The sequence below is a fragment of the Pseudophryne corroboree genome, chromosome 2 (assembly GCF_028390025.1).
Source record: "Pseudophryne corroboree isolate aPseCor3 chromosome 2, aPseCor3.hap2, whole genome shotgun sequence".
NCBI classification, from domain to species: Eukaryota; Metazoa; Chordata; class Amphibia; order Anura; family Myobatrachidae; genus Pseudophryne; species Pseudophryne corroboree.
In genome coordinates this window covers 128053347-128076159 of record NC_086445.1, presented here as the reverse complement: position 1 = coordinate 128076159, position 22813 = coordinate 128053347, and the positions used below count along the sequence as shown (strand labels likewise).

Below are 22813 nucleotides of genomic sequence, written 5' to 3'. Positions count from 1 at the left end.
TCCTCCTTGTCCAGAACCAGGTCACGCCTTCAGCTTCCCACTCCTCCTCGTTATAACGGGAATCCAAAGAATTGCCGTGGATTCCTCAATCAGTGTGAGGTACATTTCGAACTCCTCTAACACAACTTCCCTACTGATCGGTCTAAAGTGGCATACATTATCTCATTACTTGAAGGTTCAGCGTTGGAGTGGGTGTCACCGTTATGGGAGCGTTCTGATCCATTAGTTTCCAGTTATACCAACTTCTTGGCCTCGTTCCGAAGGATCTTTGATGAGCCCGGCAGGACGACTGCTGCCTCAGCTGACTTGCTCCGAGTTCGACAAGGCTCTCGTACTGTGGGACAGTATGTAATTCACTTTCAAACTATAGCTTCTGAACTGAGCTGGAATAATGATGCCCTTCGGACTGCTTTCTGGAACGGGCTCTCGGATCGTTTAAAAGACGAATTGATTACTAGAGATTTGCCAGATTCCTTGGAACAGTTGATCTCACTCTGTGTAAAGGTGGATCTTCGTATGCAGGAACAAGCTGGTGAACGTAGTCGGTCTGACCAGTCGAAGCTCCGATCTCTTCCTTCTAAGCAGACAGTTAATTCCAGTCCAGACGAATCCATGCAGATTAATCGGTCTCGGCTATCCCCAGAAGAGCGTCAGCGTGAGGGTAGACTTTGCCTCTACTGTGGAGCCCCGGATAATTTCCTCAAGTCTTGCAAGTCTCGCCCGGGAAAACGGGCAGTCCTAGCCTGTTCCGGAGAAGTCAAGCTAGGGGTGGTTTCTCAATCTTCTCCGGCAGTGGATTGTTTACTTTCAGTGTCTTTGTTTTCTGAATCAGAAGTCAAAACCGTTAAGGCTCTGTTGGACTCAGGAGCTGCGGGGAACTTTATTTCTCTTTCCTGTGCCCAGAGTTTGGGCTTGATGTTACAGTCGGTCGAATGACCAATTACGATAACTGCTATTAACGGTGTCCAAATTCCTAATGCTTTGATTACAAGTCAGACCATGCCAATTAAGCTGCAAGTGGAAGCTTTGCACCAAGAACAACTGGAGTTCCTTGTGATTCAGGAGATGTCTCACGATATCGTCCTTGGTCTTCCCTGGCTTAAGCTTCACAACCCTCATGTCGACTGGAGGTCGACACAAATAATTTCTTGGAGTCCTTTCTGTCACTCGAATTGTCTTACTCCTGTCTTCCCACTTCGTGCAACGGCTAACTCGGACGTGGAGTCTATTCCAGAGGCTTATGGAGAGTTTACAGATGTCTTCTCGGAACAGGCGGCCGATAAATTACCTCCGCATAGACCCTGGGATTGTCCTATTGAGCTTATTCCGGGGAAAATGCCACCTCGAGGTCTTACCTATCCTTTGTCAGTTCCCGAGACTCAAGCCATGACAGAATATATTAAGTCTAATCTGCAGAAGGGATTCATTCGACCCTCCACTTCCCCAGCGGGAGCAGGCTTCTTCTCCGTGAAAAAAAAAGATGGAGGCCTGAGGCCATGTATCGATTATCGTGGTCTAAATGAAGTCACCATTAAGAACAAGTATCCTCTGCCGCTCATCATAGAGCTTTTTGATAGAGTTCGTGGAGCTCGAGTCTTTACTAAGCTCGACTTAAGGGGAGCATATAATTTAATACGTATCCGACAAGGGGACGAATGGAAGACGGCCTTCAATACTGGGGACGGGCATTATGAGTACCTGGTAATGCCGTTTGGCCTCAGCAACGCCCCCGCCGTCTTCCAGGGATTCATTAATGAAGTTTTCCGGGACATGTTGTACCTGAATGTGGTGGTATATTTGGACGACATTCTGATATTTTCGAAGAATCTCTATGAGCACAGATTACAAGTTAAGGAAGTACTCCTTCGGTTGCGTGAGAACCATCTTTATGGCAAAATTTCCAAGTGCACCTTTGAGGTCCCATTTATTCCATTTTTGGGCTACATTATTTCTGGAACAGAGTTGCGTATGGATCCGGAGAAACTTTCTGCCATTCGGGACTGGACTCAACCTCTTTCCCTGAAAGCAGTGCAATGATTTCTAGGATTCGCAAATTACTACCGGAAATTTATAAGGGGTTTCTCCACTATTGTGGCGCCTATTACTGCCCTAACCAAGAAAGGGGCTGACCCAAGCCTTTGGTCCTCTGAAGCAGTAGCAGCGTTTGCACAGCTGAAGGCAGCCTTTACGTCCGCCCCGGTACTTCAGCAGCCAGATTTCTTAAAACCATTCTTCCTGGAGGTTGACGCTTCTACGGTAGGCATAGGTGCCGTACTTTTGCAGTATGCCCCAGACGGGAAGTTACATCCGCGTGGTTTCCATTCTCGCAAGTTCTCCCCTGCTGAATTAAATTACACCATTGGAGACAAAGAGCTGCTGGCAATTAAATCTGCCTTAGAAGAGTGGAGATATCTTCTGGAGGGTGCTAAACACTTAATTACAATTTTTACAGATCACAAGAATTTACTGTATCTCAAGACGGCCCAGTGCTTGAATCCCCGTCAAGCAAGATGGGCGCTCTTCTTTGCTAGATTGTCGTTTATCATAAAGTACCGGGCTGGAACTCTTAACACCAAGGCGGATGCCCTATCCCGTTCCGTAATGGCTTCGGATGAGGAGAATACAGTTGAAAAAGCATTGATCCTCAGTCCCGTCTCTATCTCTGCGGCTCCCACTGAGTTGGGTCTTCCTCCTGGAAGAATGTCTGTGCCAGCTAAATTTCGACCAAGACTGTTGCAGTGGGCTCACATTTCCAAGTTTTCTGGCCATCCGGGAGTTCAAAAGATGTGGGAATTTCTGCGAAGATCTTACTGGTGGGACACAATGAAGAAGGACGTCCAAGAGTATGTCAACTCGTGTCCTTAATGTGCTCAGCACAAAACTCTACGTCTGCCGCCTGCGGGATTGTTGCACCCATTGTCCATTCCTAAAAGGCCTTGGACCCATATCTCTATGGACTTTGTTACTGAACTGCCTCTCTCCAAGGGTCATAACACCGTCTGGGTGATTATCGACCGATTCTCTAAGATGGCACATTTTGTTCCGTTGACCGGATTACCATCAGCTTCTAAATTGGCTTTGTTATTTATTCGGGAGCTCTTCCGCCTGCACGGGTTACCTCTAGAAATAGTCTCGGATCGAGGGGTACAGTTTACGGCAAGATTCTGGAGAGCCCTCTGCTCGGCTCTACAAATAAAACTCAAGTTTTCATCTGCTTATCATCCACAGACCAATGGGCAAACTGAACTCGTCAATCAAGATTTAGAGACTTTTCTCCATGTTTACCTCTCTCCTTCACAAGATAACTGGGTGGAGTTGTTGCCTTGGGCCGAGTTCGCCCATAACCATCTATATCACTCTTCGTCTGGTGAGTCTCCATTTTTTATTAATTACGGATTTCATCCCCAAGTTCCGGAATTACCCATTTGTCCTCCTGAGGAAGTTCCTGCTGCAGCCTCTACTCTCCAGCATTTCAGCCAAATCTGGAGTCGGGTTCATGCCAATCTCAAGAAAGTTTCCGGTTGCTATAAGTTCTTTGCAGATAGGAAACATCGGGCAGCTCCTCAATACAAGGTTGGTGACAGGGTATGGCTCTCTACCCGCAATCTTCGTTTAAAGGTGCCCACTATGAAGTTTGCTCCAAGGTTCATCGGTCCTTATCCCGTGTTACAAGTCTTGAATCCGGTTGTCTGCAAATTGAGGTTGCCTTCCCATCTCCGGATACCAAATGCCTTCCATGTCTCTCTTCTTCGGCCTCTTGTTTTGAGCCGGTTTCATTCTAAGTCCCCAAGGCCAACCTCTGCAGAGGCTGAGGAGGGTACGGACTTCGAGATCAAAGCTATTCTTGATTCCCGCTATCTTCACAAGAATCTACAGTATTTGGTGGAATGGAAAGGTTTTGGCCCCGAGGAAAGGAGCTGGGTCAAAGCTACTGAAGTTTCGGCTCCTCGACTGGTGCGGATGCTCCATTCCAGACATCCAACACAACCTGGAAAGTGTCCAGGGGCCACTCCTGGAGGAGGGGGTACTGTCACACACCAGAGGCGGCATTCGCCGCGCTTACCCCTGTGTGTCTGCTGGTCGGTGTTGCGGCCTCTGCCTTCGGTGGGCCACGGGCTCCGGCGTCTGGTTGGCGCGGCTACCGGCGGTTCTCCGGGGCATGGGTGCCGCCATGACACCCGGCATCACGTGGACGGGGGCAGGTGACGTCATCGGACTGCTCTGCCAATCCAGCACTGGCGGGAGATTCAAAGTCAGACACCAGACAGAGCTTCAGTGCCTGAGTATCGTCTTTCCCTGACGTAGATGCCAGTGCTCCTGTTTCCGGCAAGGATTCCTGCAGTCGTACCCCAGTGCCCTCTGCATTTCCAGCTGCCAGTTCACTGCTCCAGCTTCGGTGTATTCAGCGGCCGGTAACCTTCCTGTGTTCCAGTCATCCGTGCTCCTCGGAATCAGCGTCTCAAACCCCTGCACTTCAACTCCTCTTTTCATCAGCGTCTCAAGTCTCCGTTCACAAGTTCCATAGTCCAACAGCGTCTCAAGCCCCTGCACTTCAATTCCTCATTTCATCAGCGTCTCAGTCTCCGTTCTTAAGTTCTACAGCGTCAGAAACCCCTGCACTTATTTATTTATTTATTTATTAACAGTTTCTTATATAGCACAGCATATTCCGTTGCGCTTTACAATTAGAACAACAGTAATAGAACAAAACTGGGTAAAAACAGACAGACAGAGGTAGGAAGGCCCTGCTCGCAAGCTTACAATCTATAGGGAAATAGGCATAGATACACAAGGATAGATGCTACCTATTGCATAATGGTCCACCAGATTGCTAGGTTCTTAATGGGTTGTATGATGATACCCCACAAAGTTATCCAAGTGTCAGGAGGGTGTGAGACTAAAGAAAGACAAGATATGTGATGTTATGAATACTCTACAGAGGATGTAATTAGATAGGGAAGCACTGAAGGTTATGTGGGTGGGTCTGGAATTTGATAGGCTTGTCTGAAGAGGTGAGTTTTCAGGGAACATTTAAAGGTTTGGAGACTAGAGGCAAGTCTTACTGTGCGTGGGAGGGCATTCCACAGAGTGGGTGAAGCCCGGATAAAGTCCTGTAATTTTGAGTGTGAACAGGTAATGCGTGTGGATGAGAGACGTAGATCTTGTGCAGAGCGGAGAGGTCGGGTAGGGAGATATTTTGAGATGAGTGAAGAGATGTATGTTGGTGCAGTTTGGTTAATAGCCTTGTATGTGAGTAAAAGTATTTTATATTTAATACGGTAGAATACCGGTAACCAATGGAGGGACTGACAGAGCGGATCTGCAGACGATGAACGTCTGGCAAGGAAGATTAGCCTCGCAGCTGCATTCAAAATGGATTGTAGTGGTGAGAGCCTATGTTTGGGAAGACCGGTCAGGAGACTATTACAATAATCAATGCGGGAGATAATGAGAGCATGGATTAGAGTTTTTGCTGTGTCTTGTGTAAGATATGGTCGTATTTTGGATATGTTTCTTAGATGTATGTAACATGATCTTGAGACAGATTGAATGTGGGTAACAAAGGACAGTTCAGAGTCAAGAATGACACCTAGGCAGCGAGCTTGTGGGGTAGGGGTGATTGCAGAGTTCTCAACAGTGATAGAGATATCAGGTTGGAAACTACGATTGGCCGGTGGAAATATAATTAATTCTGTTTTGGAAATATTAAGTTTGAGGTGGCGAGATGTCATCCAAGATGAAATGGCAGAAAGGCATTCAGTGACACGGCCCAATACAGATGGTGACAAATCAGGGGAGGATAGGTAGATTTGAGTATCATCCGCATACAGATGGTACTGAAATCCGAAAGAGTTGATTAGTTTGCCAAGAGATGTGGTATAGATAGAGAAAAGCAGAGGACCTAGGACTGAGCCTTGCGGTACTCCAACTGAGAGAGGTAGCGAAGGAGAGGTGGAATCAGAGAAACGAACACTGAAGGAGCGATTAGATAGGTAGGATGAGAACCAAGAAAGGGCTGTGTCCTGAATACCTAGGGATTGTAGTGTTTGTATGAGAAGAGAGTGTTCAACAGTGTCAAAAGCAGCAGAGAGATCAAGGAGAATAAGTAGAGAGTAATGTCCTTTAGATTTAGCAGTGACCAAATCATTCACTACCTTAGTCAGTGCTGTCTCTGTGGAGTGTTGGGCACGAAATCCTGACTGAAGTGAGTCCAGTAGGCTGTGTGAGTTGAGAGATGGGACGGTAGTTAGAGAGAGAGTTCGGGTCAGAGTTTTGTTTTTTCAGAATGGGAGTAATCACTGCATGCTTGTATAGAGAAGGAAAGATACCAGTAGACAGGGAGAGATTACAGATTTTCGTTAAGGTTGGGATGAGCACAGTAGACAGAGCTTTACTAATTTGTGAGGGTAAAGAGTCAAGGGGAGAGGTATTAGAGTAGGCAGATGAAAAGAGTGCAGATACTTCATCTTCATTTTAATTCCTCATTTCATCAGCGTCTCAGTCTCCGTTCTCAAGTTCTACAGATCCACAGCATCAGAAACCCCTGCATTTCAATTCCTCAATTCATCAGCGTCTCAGTCTCCGTTCACAAGTTCTACAGATCCACAGCGTCTAAAACCCCTGCACTCCAATCCTTCACATCCTCAGCGTCTCAGTCTCCATTCACAAGTTCTATAAACTCAAAGCGTCTAAAACCCCTGCACTTCAGTTTCTCACATCATCAGCGTCTCTGTCACCATTTACAAGTTCTTCAACCATCTATGTTAATAATCATCATTCATAAGGTCCACAGGTTATCAGTGACTTTCAACATCACCCACAGTTTCTTCAATTCCCAGCATTCCCAGTGGGTCTGGACTTTCCCTTCATTTTATTCCGTTGGCATTTGACTTTAAGTTGTTTTCTGTTGCAATAAAGCTCTTTCTTATTTCATTGAACTCCACTGTCAGCATCCTGTATGAGGAGATCCTATATCAGGCCCTCCCTTCTCCAACTCAGTTGTGGTTCCTCTTCCCAACCATCGGAAGAATCCCCGAGTTCACAACACCCTCAGTCTAGGCCAGTGACAGTATACTCGGGCCACATGGACCCGGGGAATCGGAACCCAGAGGCAAGCGCCATGCAGGATCTAGTTTTCCGAGTGCAGAGTCAGGAGGCAGCACAGAATCAGGTGATGCATTATCTCCAGGAATTATCTGGTCGGCTAGATCAAATTCAGACTTCGCTGGCTTCGGTGGTTCCAGCTCCAGTTCCAGTATCCGCTCCAGTAGTTGTCTCTGGCAATGTTTCCTCCTTGTCCGGAACCAGGTCACGCCTTCAGCTTCCCACTCCTCCTCGTTATAACGGGAACCCAAAGAATTGCTGTGGATTCCTCAATCAGTGTGAGGTACATTTCGAACTCCTCTCACACAACTTTCCTACTGATCGGTCTAAAGTGGCATACATTATCTCATTACTTGAAGGTTCAGCGTTGGAGTGGGTGTCACCGTTATGGGAGCGTTCTGATCCATTAGTTTCCAGTTATACCAACTTCTTGGCCTCGTTCCGAAGGATCTTTGATGAGCCTGGCAGGACGACTGCTGCCTCAGTTGACTTGCTCCGAGTTCAACAAGGCTCTCGTACTGTGGGACAGTATGTAACTCCCTTCTCCAACTCAATTGTGGTTCCTCTTCCCAACCATCGGAAGAATCCCCGAGTTCACAACACCCTCAGTCTAGGCCAGTGACACCCTTAATGGTAGTTGCAGGAACTTCAATCCACTGAGATCTATCTAGTTCATTCTCGATTCTAGATAATCTGGACAAAGAGTCTGCATCTATGTTATTGATGCCTGGGCGATATTTAACCTTGAAATCATAGATATACATGGCAGCTAACCACCTGTGCCCTGTGGCATCTAATTTAGCAGTGGTAAGCACATAGGTCAGGGGGTTATTGTCAGTGAACACTTCAAAACTCGCCCCATACAGGTACTCATGAAATCTATCAGCCACGGCCCATTTAAGAGCAAGGAATTCCAATTTGTGTACAGGATATCTCCTCTCACTATTGGATAATCCTTGACTGATATAAGATACAGGTTGTAACTTTCCTTCATGAGTTTGGTACAACACTGCCCGTAAACCATCAAAGGACGCATCCACATGTAATGTATAAGACAGAGTGGGATCAACATAGGCCAATACAGGAGCATTGGTAAGACTCCATTTTAACTTGAGGAAGGCCTCTTCACACTCATGTGTCCATCTATCCCCAAACTCTTCAGATGGTTTAAAATATCCCTCCTTTTTTCATGAGGTGGCCGTGGTGGTTTTACCAACTGGCGGATACCCCTTGGTCAAATCAGTGAGAGGGCGACATATTACAGAATAATAGGGCACAAAGCGGCGATAGTACCCACAAAACCCAAGGAAAGATCTTAACTCATTTAACTTTGTGGGTCTTGTCACAACTGAGGGCCTGAGCTGACGGAAGGCAGCCTCAGTTGTAGGGGCTGAGATGTACCGGAACCTGGGAGGTTGTATCAGACCCCTGGACATGTAAGTAACATGAAGAGAAACCGCCCGAAGGCGTGACCACGACAACTTGAGTAAAAGTCAATGATATTTATTTATAAAAACTCCATGCATCACAGTAGCAGTAAAAAGTAACATAAAAGTCAGCAGATAAATAATAATACAGTTCCTGGGTACTACAGGGTGGCAGGGGCCACAGGGCTCTGGTGGTATGAGACCGTTCTTATTATCTGCAAGTTGGAAAGTCCTTACCAGGCTCAACTGTAGCAATGAGGAAAGCCCAGGGTCGTACCAGCTGGTGTTCCAGGGAAAGCTGGACTGCTGTAGATAAAATGCTGCTGTGGGTACTGGTTAGAACCAGACAGGTGTTGGCACGGAGTGGATACTGGCTGGAACCAGTTAAATAATAAATAAAGCTTGAGAGCGATGCAATGTAGATGAAATGTAGAATTTGAGAGCGGAGAAATAATAATACCGGTGGAGAGTGGTAAACTGCAGAAAGGACACCGGCCCTTTAAGAGAAGCTGTACACTGCTGGAAGCTGAGCTGGAAGCAGGTGATGTTGTAGCTGGAAACAGGTGAGTCCAGAATGGATCGGAGAGTCAGGCTACACCGCAGATGGAATGCTGGTGCGGGTCTCTATAGCAGAAGTCTGGAGACAGGAGCTGGAACCTGAAAGACATTCACAGAAGAGAGACAAACTGGAACTAGGTTTGACAACCAAAGCACTGACGCCTTCCTTGCTCAGGCACAACCTATTTATACCTGCAGCAAGGAAGGCATTGGCTAGGCAATTATGCAAATTAATAATACTGACAACGGATTGGTAGGAATGATCAGCTGACAGAATCCAAGATGGCTGCGCCCATGCAGACACTTGGAGGGAAGTTTGGATTGTAATCCATGTGGTCTGGAAAACAGTAATGGCGGCGCCGGCCACCGGAGACAGGAGACGCCAGGCTGACAGATGCACATCCGACCACGCGGACACAGCGGAGGCCGCGGCTGACGTAATCGCCACTCTGAATGCAGAAGCTCAGGGACGGCGGCGGAGGCCGCGGGAGACGCCATGCCAGATGTATAAGGCGTTACTGTGACTGCGTCCAGAGAGACAGGAGAGGATGCGGGAATGTGCACATCAGGATAACAGATGGGATCCGGTCCTGGAGCGCTGAGCCAGCCTTAGGAGGCATCTGATAGCTAAGAAATGGCGTCCAGATACCCGGATCGTGACAGGTCTAGGCCACCCGTTTACCGCTTCGACTTTAGTTGGGTCAGTAGAAATACCCTGTCGACTCACCACATGTCCCAAGTCACAGAGGGCAGGCAGAACTTACATTTGCCCACAGAAAGTTTGAAGCCTTTCTTCAATAATCTATCCAGGACCTTGAGCAGACGGTGGTTATGTTCCTGCAGAGAGGACCCGAAAACTATAATATCATCAAGGTAAACTAATACCTCACGATAATTCATATAACCCACCATCTGCTCCATGGTCCTCTGAAAGGTGGCCGGGGCACCCTTGATTCCTTGAGGCATCGTTAAAAATTCAAAGAAACCCAAAAGACAAATAAAAGCAGTCTTCTCTCTATCCTGGTGATTCATAGGTATTTGGTAATATCCACTCCGCAGATCCAACACTGTGAACCACCGACTCCCCTGCAAACAGTCCAATGCCTCCTCTATCCTAGGAACTGTGTACTGATCCAGCACAGTGCGTTGGTTAAGTGTGCGATAATCAATACACATTCGAATTTGCCATTTTTTTACGGGCCACTACGATAGGGGATGCATATGGACTTTCAGAGTGTTGAATAACTTCTGTTTCCAAGAGAGTTTGAAGATGCTGTCTGACATCATCAAAATCTGCAGGAGCAAGTCCTTGCGACCTCTCCCTGAAAGGAGTCTCATCAGTCAGCTTTATACAGTGTTCCACACCTTCTGCTTTTCCCAAATCCCATTCCCCAAGAGAGAAGACATGCTTTCGTTCCATCAATTCCTCACATAAAGTATTTTGTTCTACCAACCCAATGTCACTCCCCATGAAACATGGAGTTAAATCTTCCATGGACAGACACCGAGCCAGAGAGGACTCTCTGTGCTCAGACTCCCCTTCCCTGTATTTCTCATGACAAGTCGACATAGTAATAGCGGTGGCTTTGCTACACATTTTTAAACACCAATCACTGAGGACCCTGAACAAATGAGCATTAGTAATAAGAAAATAATTCCTCTCTGGGCGCCGCAAATGAGCTGCACAGGAAAGTACTAAATAGAACTCCAATCTATACAACCTTGTAGAAAAAGAAAAAAGTACGATCTCACTTTTGCGCTCAATGTCCAGAAAATTCAGTTTTGCCACAGTGGACCGATGTAGTTCATTCAATATGAAAAAGAAAAAAATGCAACATAGTATAATACTGCATTGAGACCAGATCTTTCACCACTGTGTAATACAGGGAATGGAAATGTGGATATAGTCCCAAAACTGGAAAGTTCAAGCTTCCACCTCTTTTTCAAGGCACCCAACGTGATATGCAGGATTTATGGTGATGGACGCTTACATGTAAGCTTACTTCTGTAAGACGTGATGAAAACTCATAAAGGTTTCTTTTGTTGGCCTTGCGATCACTTCATATAGGTAGATGGACCCCAATATCCCTCGTAACAAATCAAAGCCAGAGATACAATCCAATTAGGACAAGGACACTCTTTATTAGAGTACAAACAAAAGAGTGAACAGAAAAAAACCATACCATGTGGGAAAAGGCAGGATGATGTTAATAGCCAATAGCAATGGGTCCGGATACCAATAGCTATTTATCCCCCACTATGGATGGTCAAATCTGTCACCCACAACAACACACTGTGTCGATGCGTTTCGACGCTATGCAGCGTCTTTTTCAAGATTCACAGTGTGTAATCACCCTGGAGTGCAGCGTGTCCTGTCTGTTCAGGTAGAGTGGTGAAAGATCTGGTCTCAATGCAGTATTATACTATGTTGCATTTTTTTCTTTTTCATATTGAATGAACTACATCGGTCCATTGAGCGCAAAAGTGAAATGAGCATTAGTGCCTATGATCACTGGCATTACAGTTTTATCACCTGGGGACTCTGGGCATACCAGAGCAATTAGAGGTAATGGCTCCGACACACCCATAAATCCCTCCGGAAACTCTATGTTAACTACCACATAGCCTAAATAAGGGTATTTCTGTTCACTTAATCCCCTAATTACCAGTCCTTCCAGGGGCATAATAGGGACATCAGAGATATAATGTCTATACCAATGCTCAAATATAATGGACACCTGGGACCCACTGTCCAACAAAACAGGGCATGGATGTCCATTTAATTTAACGACCACACGTGGAGCGGGTCCTATCATACCATCCGGAATAGAACTACTCCACTGGGTACTCCCCATTGAATCTACATCTAATTTCTGGGAGACGGCGAGGGGCCCGCCAATCTCCCACCATCGTTTCCCTGATGAATGGAATTATCTGACTGAACATTAGTTCCTACTCCATTCATTCCCCAGCCTATAGAACATTCCACTGCTCTGTGTCCAAACTGTCCGCATCTGAAACACCCTCTGCATATAAAATTTCCACGTCTCCTAAGACTTCCCCTGCCACTGTTAAACCCCCTCGATGAATTACTGGAAGTAATGCTGGAGGGTACTACCCTTTGATTTAGAGCAAGAATAAGCTGGTCTATTTTCTTATTTTGTTCCACTACCAAGGTAACTAACTTGTCTTCCCTCAACCCTTGGGCCTCAGGGGAGGTTACCACCACTTTGACAGCCTTTGCATGAGTCTTTTCCCTATTAGCGATTAAAGCTTCTTCTTGTGTGATCTCCTTAATTAGATCATTAAGGGTGGGACTTCCTAATAATAAAGCTGTACAACGCAACCGCTGAGCTACAGGGTCAGTTGTTAATACTCCCCTAATTAATTGTTTCAATTAGCTACTATCCACTTCAGCGGGAGCTAACCCTCCTTTATCTACGATTTTATGGATTAATTTATCGAGTCTGTACACATACTGTGACAACTTTTCTCCTGTCTCCTGATAAGTATGATGGAGCAACCAAATCACCTACATCCTCCAATGTCCCATATGTGTATTCTAAGGCCCGAAAGTAGTCAGCCACAGCAGCCCCAGGATTACTTTTCCTAGTAGCCTGAATAATTCCCATAGCGGTTCCCTGTAAACTCTCTACTATCCTTTGTTTCTTTATATGATTGGGGCAATGCCACTCCTCCGACTGCTGTATGGCTGCCTCCCTCCAGGCCTCATAAGATTCCTCACCAGTAGGCACAGGAAGTATTCCTGAAAAAAGTCACCTATAGCTACCCTCATAGTGCCACCTTCCCAATTGATGTACTACTTTATCAGCTGTAACCTCTAACTGATTACCTAATTTTTCTTCAATGCGTTGTGCTTGACTACCTTCTCCCACAGCTGCAGAGGGATCTCCACTAACCGGATAAGACTTGTCACCCACAATTAATGGTTCAGCAGCCCTTTCACTGCCATCCTTTTCAGGCCATATAATTATCCATCTGCGTTCCGGGTTAGATCTCACAGCCACCACTTTGGGAAACAATTCAGATTCTAAGTCATGACTAGTAGTTATTAATACAGCACACATCTCTCCACTTTTCCTGAACTGTTTATCAGCAATCCTTGGTTGCTTCACCCCAAAAAGAAATAGCATCTCTGTCATAATTGTACCATCAGTGGTGTCTGTGAGATCCCCCATCAATACAAAACTCCTTTCAGGAGTTACTCCCTTTCTTATACACCAATCAAATGCTTCACTCCTGGTATATTGGGGCATTGTGGCTATGTCACACGCCATAGGCGGCGTTCACCGCGCTTACCCCTGCGTGCCTGCTGGTCTGTGTTGCGGCCTCCGCCTTCGATGGTCCATGGGCTCCGGCGTCTGGCTGGCGCGGCTCCCGGCGGTTCCCCGGGGCAGGGGCGCCGCCATGACACCCGGCATCATGTGGGCGGGGAGCAGGTGACATCATCAGACTGTTCCGCCAATCCAGAGGAGGCGGGAGATTCAAAGGCAGACGCCGGGCAGAGCCTCGTGGCCTGAGTATCGTCTTTTCCCCTGAAGTGGATGCCAGTGCTCTTGTTCCCAGCGAATCTCTCTGCAGTCGTACCCCAGTGTCTCCGGCACTTCCAGGTGCCAGTTGCTGCACAGTTCCAGCGTATACAGCGGCTGGTGTGTTCCTCTGCAATCCAGTCACCAGTGCTTCTTGGAGTCAGCATGGGCTGCGGGCTAAACGCCGCTCTCAAGTTCTACAAGTCATCACTGTCTTTAAACACCGCTCTCAAGTTCTACAAGTCATCAGTGTCTTTAAACACTGCTCTCAAATTCTACAAGTCATCAGTGTCTTTAACCACCGCTCCCAAGTTTTGCAAGTTACCAGTGTCTTTAACCACCGCTCCCAAGTTTTGAAAGTTACCAGTGTCTTTAACCACCGCTCCCAAGTTTTGCAAGTTACCAGTGTCTTTAACCACCGCTCCCAAGTTTTGCAAGTTACCAGTGTCTTTAACCACCGCTCCCAAGTTTTGCAAGTTACCAGTGTCTTTAACCACCGCTCACAAGTTCTACAGTGTCTTTAATCATCGCTCTCAAGTCATACAAATCATCAGTGTCTTTAACCACCGCTCACAAGTGTTTCAAATCATCAGAGTCTTTAACCACCGTTCACCAGTTCTTCAAATCATCAGTATCTTTAAAAACATCACTCACAAGTTCTTCAGTCACTATTATCTTGTACCAACACTCACAAGTACTTCTTTTCCTGGAATCTTTAACATTGCTTACAAGTTCTCCTATAGGACTGGACATTCCCCCCATACGTTCCTTTTCTGCTATGTGACATTGTGTTGCTCCCTTCCTGCAATAAAGTTCTTAAATATTTTCACCAAGCTTTACTGTCAGAGTCCTGTATGAGGAAGACCTATATCAAGCCATCCCTGTTCCGACCCAACTGTGGTTCCTCTCCCCTACCATCGGGAGAACCCCCGAGTTCACAACACCCCCAACCTAGGTCAGTGACAGTATGCTCAGGCCTCATGGACCCGGGGGAATCGAAGCCCAGAGGCAAGTACCATCCAGGACTTGATTTCTCGAGTACAAAATCAGGAAGCAGCACAGGTCCAGGTGATGCATTATCTCCAGGAATTATCTGGCCGGCTGGATCAAATTCAGACTTCTCTGGCTTCAGTAGTACCGGCTCCAGCTCCAGTACCCGCTCCAGTGGTTGTCTCTAGTAATGTTCCATCCTCCTGGAACCAGGTCACGCCTTCAGCTCCCTACTCCTTCTCGCTATAATGGGAATCCAAAGAATTGCTGTGGTTTTCTCAATCAGTGCGAGGTACATTTTGAACTTCTTTCACATTACTTCCCTACTGATCGGTCCAAGGTGGCATACATTATTTCTTTGTTCGAGGGTTCAGCGTTGGATTGGGTGTCTCCATTATGGGAGCGATCTGATCCATTGGTTTCTAGTTACACCAATTTCATTACGTCATTCCGGAGGATCTTTGATGAGCCCGGCAGGATGACCGCTGCCTCTGCAGACTTGCTTCGTGTCCGACAAGGCTCTCGTTCAGTGGGACAGTATGTGATTAATTTTCAGACCATAGCCTCAGAACTGCGCTGGAATAATGATGCCCTTCGGGCTGCATTTTGGAATGGGCTCTCCGATCGTCTAAAGGACGAGTTGGTCACTAGAGATTTGCCGGATTCTTTAGAACAGTTGATCTCGCTCTGTGTAAAGGTGGATCTTCGCATGCAGGAACGAGGTTGCGAACGTAGTCGGTCAGATCGATCAAGGGTCCGATCTCTTCCGTCTAAGCAAACGGTTATTCCAAGTCCTGATGAACCCATGCAGATTAATCGATCTCGGCTGTCCCCAGAAGAACATCAGCGTCGTCGTGAGGGTAGACTCTGCCTCTACTGTGGAGCCGCGGATCACTTTCTCAAGTTTTGCAAGTCTCGCCCGGGAAACGGGCAGTCCTAGCTTATTCCGGAGGAGTCGAGCTAGGGGTTTCTTCTAAACCTTCTCCGCCAGTGGACTGTTTACTCTCCGTGTCTCTGTTCTCCGAGTCAATAGCCAAACACGTTAAGGCTCTGCTGGACTCAGGGGCTGCAGGGAATTTTATTTCCCTTTCCTGTGCCCAGGATCTGGGTTTTCAGCTACGGTCGGTCGAACGACCTATTACGTTGACTGCTATCAATGGGACCCAAATTTCTAACGGTCTGATTTCAAGTTGTACAGTACCAATCAAACTGCAAGTGGGAGCTCTGCATCAAGAACACCTGGAGTTCCTAGTGATTCGGGAGATGCCCCACGATCTGGTTCTTGGCATTCCTTTGCTTAAACTTCACAACCCTCACATCGACTGGAGTTCGACACAAATAACATCTTGGAGTTCTTTTTGTCATTCAAATTGTCTCACCCCTGTCTATCTGCTCCGTGTATCTTCCAAGTCAGATGAAGGGCTCATTCCGGAGGCCTATCGGGAGTTTTCTGACGTGTTCTCGGAGCAAGCGGCCGATCAGCTACCACCGCATAGACCCTGGGACTGCCCCATTGAGCTCATTTCGGGGAAAATGCCACCTCGGGGTCACACTTATCCCTTATCATTGCCCGAGACCCAAGCTATGTCGGACTATATCAAGTCTAATCTGCAGAAAGGATTCATCCGCCCCTCTAGTTCCCCGGCGGGGGCGGGTTTCTTTTTTGTGAAGAAGAAGGATGGAGGGCTGAGACCATGTATTGACTATCGTGGTCTAAATGATGTCACCATTAAGAATAAGTATCCTTTGCCGCTCATTACGGAGCTTTTTGATAGAGTTCGCGGAGCCCGAGTTTTCACCAAGCTTGATTTAAGGGGAGCTTATAATTTGATACGTATCCGACAGGGGGACGAATGGAAGATGGCCTTCAATACCAGGGACGGGCATTACGAGTATCTGGTAATGCCGTTTGGCCTCAGCAACGCCCCTGCCGTCTTCCAGGGATTCATTAACGAAGTCTTTCGGGATATGCTATACCTAAGTGTAGTGGTATATATGGATGACATTCTGATATTTTCTAAAAATCTCACAGAGCACAGAATACAGGTCAAAGAGGTACTTCTTCGATTGCAAGAGAAACATCTCTATGGCAAGATTTCCAAATGTACTTTTGAGGTTCCTTCTATTCCGTTTCTTGGTTACATCATTTCGGGTACGGAGCTTCGTATGGATCCAGAGAAACTCACTGCCATCCGGGACTGGACTCAGCCTCTCTCCTTGAAAGCGGTACAATGATTTCTGGGTTTTGCAAATTACTACTTCAACAACCAAATTTTTCAAAACCATTCTTTTTGGAGATTGATGCTTCCACGGTAGGCATAGGTGCCGTGCTTTCGCAGTACGCTCCAGATGGGAAGTTACATCCATGTGGTTTCCATTCTCGCAAATTCTCTCCTGCGGAACAGAATTACACCATTGGAGACAAAGAGCTTTTGGCAATAAAATCTGCCTTGGAGGAATGGAGATATCTTTTGGAAGGTGCTAAACACCTAATTACAATTTTCACTGATCATAAGAATTTGTTGTACCTCAAGACGGCCCAGTGCTTGAATCCCCATCAAGCTAGATGGGCGCTCTTCTTTACTCGGTTTTCGTTTGTTATTAAGTACCGGGCTGGGACTTTTAAAACCAAGGCTGATGCTTTATCCCGTTCCTTAACAGCTTCGGATGAGGAGAATTCCATTGAGAAGGCTTTGATTCTCAGTCCAGTTTCTATGTCAGCGGCTCCCACCGCTCTGGGTCCTCCTCCTGGGAGAATGTCTGTGCCAGCTAAATTTCGACCAAGGTTGTTGCAGTGGGCTCATATTTCCAAGTTTTCCGGTCATCCTGGAGTTCAAAAGATGTGGGAGTTTCTACGAAGGTCTTACTGGTGGGACACTATGAAGAAGGATATTCAAGATTATGTCAACTCATGTCCTCAGTGTGCTCAGCACAAAATTCTTCGTTTGCCTCCTGCGGGGTTGTTGCATCCACTGTCCATTCCTCAGAGGCCTTGGACCCATATCTCTATGGACTTTGTCACCGAATTGCCCCTCTCCAAGGGTCACAATACTGTCTGGGTAATTATCGATCGTTTCTCTAAGATGGCACATTTTGTACCTTTGACCGGGTTACCATCAGCTCCCAAGTTGGCTTTGTTATTTATCCGAGAACATTTCCGCCTGCACGGCTTACCTCAGGAAATCGTCTCTGACCGGGGGGGTCAATTCACTGCAAGATTCTGGAGAGCTCTCTGTACGGCCTTACAAATAAAACTCAAGTTTTCATCCGCTTACCATCCACAAACCAATGGGCAAACTGAACGCGTCAATCAAGATTTAGAGACTTTTCTCCATGTTTATCTTTCTCCCTCGCAAGATGATTGGGTGGAACTGTTGCCATGGGCCGAGTTTGCCCATAATCATCTGTACCACTCTTCGACTGGTGAGTCCCCATTTTCATTAATTATGGGTTCCATCCTAAAGTTCCTGAATTACCCATTTGTCCTCCAGAGGATGTTCCTGCTGCAGCCTCTACTCTTCGGCACTTCAGCCAAATTTGGAGTCGAGTTCATGCTAATCTCAAGAGAGTCTCCGGCCGCTATCAGTTATAGGATAGGAAGCGACGAGCAGCTCCCCAATACAAGGTTGGTGACAGGGTATGGCTTTCCACCCGCAACCTCCGGTTAAGGGTGCCCACTATGAAGTTCGCCCCAAAGTTTATTGGTCTTTACCCCGTGTTACAAGTCCTGAACCCAGTTGTCTGCAAATTGGGATTGCCTTCCCACCTCCGGATACCAAACTCCTTTCATGTCTCTCTCCTTTGCCCCCTTATTTTAAACCGGTTCCATTTAAAGTCCCCGAGGCCAACCTCTGCAGAGTCTGAAGCTGGAACAGACTTTGAAATCAAAGCTATTCTTGACTCTCGTTATCTTCACAAGAATCTACAGTATTTGGTGGAGTGGAAAGGTTTTGGCCCCCGAGGAGAGGAGCTGGGTCAAGGCTACTGAAGTTATGGCTCTCCGACTGGTACGGATTTTCCATTCCAGACATCCAACAAAACCTGGAAAGTGTCCGGGGGCAACTCCTGGAGGAGGGGGTACTGTCACACGCCATAGGCGGCGTTCACCGCACTTACCCCTGCGTGCCTGCTGGTCTGTGTTGCGGCCTCCGCCTTCGATGGTCCACGGGCTCTGGCGTCTGGCTGGCGCAGCTCCCGGCGGTTCCCCCGGGGCAGGGGCGCCGCCATGACACCCGGCATCACTTGGGCGGGGAGCAGGTGACGTCATCAGACTGTTCCGCCAATCCAGCGGAGGCGGGAGATTCAAAGGCAGACGCCGGGCAGAGCCTCGGGGCCTGAGTGTCGTCTTTTCCCCTGAAGTGGATGCCAGTGCTCTTGTTCCCGGTGAATCTCTCTGCAGTCGTACCCCAGTGTCTCCGGCACTTCCAGGTGCCAGTTGCTGCACAGTTCCAGCGTATACAGCGGCTGGTGTGTTCCTCTGCAATCCAGTCACCAGTGCTTCTTGGAGTCAGCATGGGCTGCGGGCTAAATGCCGCTCTCAAGTTCTACAAGTCATCAGTGTCTTTAAACACCGCTCTCAAGTTCTACAAGTCATCAGTGTCTTTTAACACCGTTCTCAAATTCTACAAGTCATCAGTGTCTTTAACCACTGCTCCCAAGTTTTGCAAGTTACCAGTGTCTTTAACCACCGCTCCCAAGTTTTGCAAGTTACCAGTGTCTTTACCCACCGCTCCCAAGTTTTGCAAATTACCAGTGTCTTTAACCACCGCTCCCAAGTTCTACAGTGTCTTTAATCATCGCTCTCAAGTCATACAAATCATCAGTGTCTTTAACCACCGCTCTTAAGTTCTATAAATCATCAGAGTCTTTAGTCACCGCTCTCAAGTCATACAAATCATCAGTGTCTTTAACCACCGCTCACAAGTATTTCAAATCAACAAAGTCTTTAACCACCGTTCACCAGTTCTTCAAACAGGGGCGGATCCAGAAAAAAATTACAGGGGGGGCACCATAAGGGGTGTGGCTTCATTGGAATGGGCGTGGCTTCATTGGAATGGGCGTGGTATTGCAGGAAAAGACTACCTTATACCCCAGTTTTGCAACCTGCATGCCCAGACGTTGGCCACCACAGGAAAGAAAAATAATCCTGATTCATGCCCCTTACATTATTTGTCATTTTTCCTCCTTATAGTAATGCCCAGTATACATTATTCCACATACTGCAATGGCCCTTAGACATTATTCCACACACAATAATGCACATGACACAATATGCACACACTGTAATGCCCCAGACACATTATGCCACACACCGTAATGCCTGTGACACATTATGACAGGAATCGCAATGCCCGTTATACATTATGCTACACACTGTACTGCCCCTGATACATTATAGCACATACAATGTCTGTGACACATTATGCCACACACTGCAATGACCTTGAGACATTATACCACAATGCCCGTGATATAGTATACCATACACCGTAATGCCTGTGACACATACCGCAATGCCCGTTATACCCTATGCCACACACCGCAATGCCCGTTATATATTATGCCACACTGCAATGACCCTGAGACATTATACCACATACCACAATGCCCGTGATATAGTATACCACACACCGTAATGCCTGACACATTATGACACACACCGCAATGTCCGTGATACATTATGCCACACACTGCAATGACCCTGAGACATTATACCACATATCACAATGCCAGCGATATAGTATACCATACACCGTAATGCCTGTGACACATTATGACACACACCGCAATGTCCGTGATACATTATGCCACACACCGTAATGCCCATTACACATTAAGTCCTACAGTAAGGCTTCTAATTACTTTTCAAATACCTGCTCGTTGTCAGGGGTTTCATGCACTGGGTGTCATGCTCGTTGCCAGGGGTTTCATGCTCTTGGTTCCATGCACGGTGCCAGGGGTTTTCATGCTCAGGGTGTCATGCTCGTTACCAGGGGTTTCATGCACTGGGTGTCATGCTCGTTGCCAGGGGTTTCATGCACTGGGTGTCATGCTCGTTGCCAGGGGTTTCATGCACTGGGTGTCATGCTCGTTGCTAGGAGGTAGTCCTTGTTGCTAGGGCTGTGCTCCCAGTGCCACATATGTCCCCAGTGCCAGATATTCCCCCACGGTGCCAGGTACTCACATGCCCCCAGTGCCAAATATAGCCCCCCCCCCCATGTGCCAGGTACACATATACCCCCAGTGCCAGATATTCCCCGACAGTGCCACATATGCCCCCAGTGCCAGATATCGCCCCCCCCCCCCAGTGCTATATATGCCCCCAGTGCCACATATGCCCCAGTGCCAGATATCCCCCCCCAGTGCCATATATGCCCCCAGTGCCAGATATCCCCCCCCAGTGCCACATATGCCCCCAGTGCCATATATGCCCCCAGTGCCAGATATTCCCCCCAGTGCCATATATGTCCCCAGTGCCAGATATTCTCCCCCCCCCCTCCCTGCCAAATATGCCCCCAGTGCCAGATATTCCCTCCCCAGTGCCATATATGCCCCCAGTGCCAGATATTCCCCCCAGTGCCATATATGTCCCCAGTGCCAGATATTCTCCCCCCCCCCTCCCTGCCAAATATGCCCCCAGTGCCAGATATTCCCCCCCAGTGCGTCCCCCCCCCTTCCTCCGCCGCCGCCGCTGCTCCCCCCGCTCCCCTGCTGTTAGGAGGGACACGGAGGGCACAGCACAGTGCACGCCTCCCTGTGTCCCTCCTGTGTCTCCGGCGGCCGCGGGTCACTGTAATAAAGGAAGTGCTCACGAACGGCACTTCCTTTATGAGACCAGCGGCCGCCGGAGACCCAGGAGGGACACAGGAGAGGCGCGCACTGTGCCCTCCGTGTCCCTCCTAACAGCAGGGGAGGAAACGAGACCGCAGACTGACATGCGAACGCTCGTCCGCATGTCAGTATGCACTAAAAATGACAGGGGGGGCACGTGCCTTGGTGCCCCCCCCCCTAAATCCGCCACTGTCTTCAAATCATCAGTATCTTTAAAAACATCACTCACAAGTTCTTCAGTCACTATTATCTTGTACCAACACTCACAAGTTCTTCTTTTCCTGGAATCTTTAACATTGCTTACAAGTTCTCAGCTACCTAATTACACTGCCAGCAGGAGACCTCGATACTTTGTAACAAAATATATTTCCCTTTAGATTCTGCTACACTTTCATGATCTGTCAGCAAAAGCCATCTAACCACGCTGCCAGCAGGAGGCATTGATACATTGTAACAAGATACTTTTACCTCAGATATTGCAACATTCTTATGACAGCATCTACAACTGTACATTCTAAAACTCTGCCACCTACATTCACTGCTCTGTGAGAAGAATTTGGTACGTCAGAAGTCATATCTATAAAGATATTAAACTAAATTATAGATCATTCATTATAGACATCAACCCCATCTGCATCACCAACTTTACAAGAGCAAGAATTTTGCAAACATATTATGGCTTAACATCAAGATTTAGTTTAACTATAAGGAGAAACCTGTCTGACAGTGAGATCATTAATTCAAAGAGGAGTAGAATTATGAATGGAAACATACTTTTGGAATATTAATCCAGATAATAATGAACAATGGCCCTCATTCCGAGTTGATCGGTCGCAAGGCGAATTTAGCAGAGTTACACACGCTTAGTCTACGCCTACTGGGAGTGTATCTTAGCATCTTAAAAGTGCGAACGAAGTTTACGCAATATTGCGAACAAAAAAAACTTAGCAGTTTTAGAGTAGCTCCAGACTTACTCTGCCTGTGCGATCAGTTCAGTGCTTGTCGTTCCTGGTTTGACGTCACAAACACTCCCAGCGTTCGCCCAGATACTCCCCCGTTTCTCCGGCCACTCCTGCGTTTTTTCCGGAAACGGTAGCGTTTTCAGCCACACGCCCATAAAACGCAGTGTTTCCGCCCAGTAACACCCATTTCCTGTCAATCACACTACGTTCGCCGGTGCGAACAAAAAGCCGTGAGTAAAAATCCTTTCTTCATAGCAGAATTACTTAGCGCAGTCGCAGTGCGAACATTGCGCATGCGCTCTAAGCTGATTTTCACTGCGATGCGAAAAAAAAGAACGAGCGAACGACTCGGAATGAGGGCCAATAAGTACTAACTTATACTTATTGGGCT

General features: G+C 47.3%; 1 protein-coding gene across 1 annotated transcript in view; it reads right to left on the bottom strand.

The window, feature by feature from the left end:
* Positions 1 to 22813, bottom strand: part of WASF3 (WASP family member 3) — a 248033-nt gene that overhangs the window by 167463 nt on the left and 57757 nt on the right. The gene's annotated exons all lie outside the window — the stretch shown is intronic.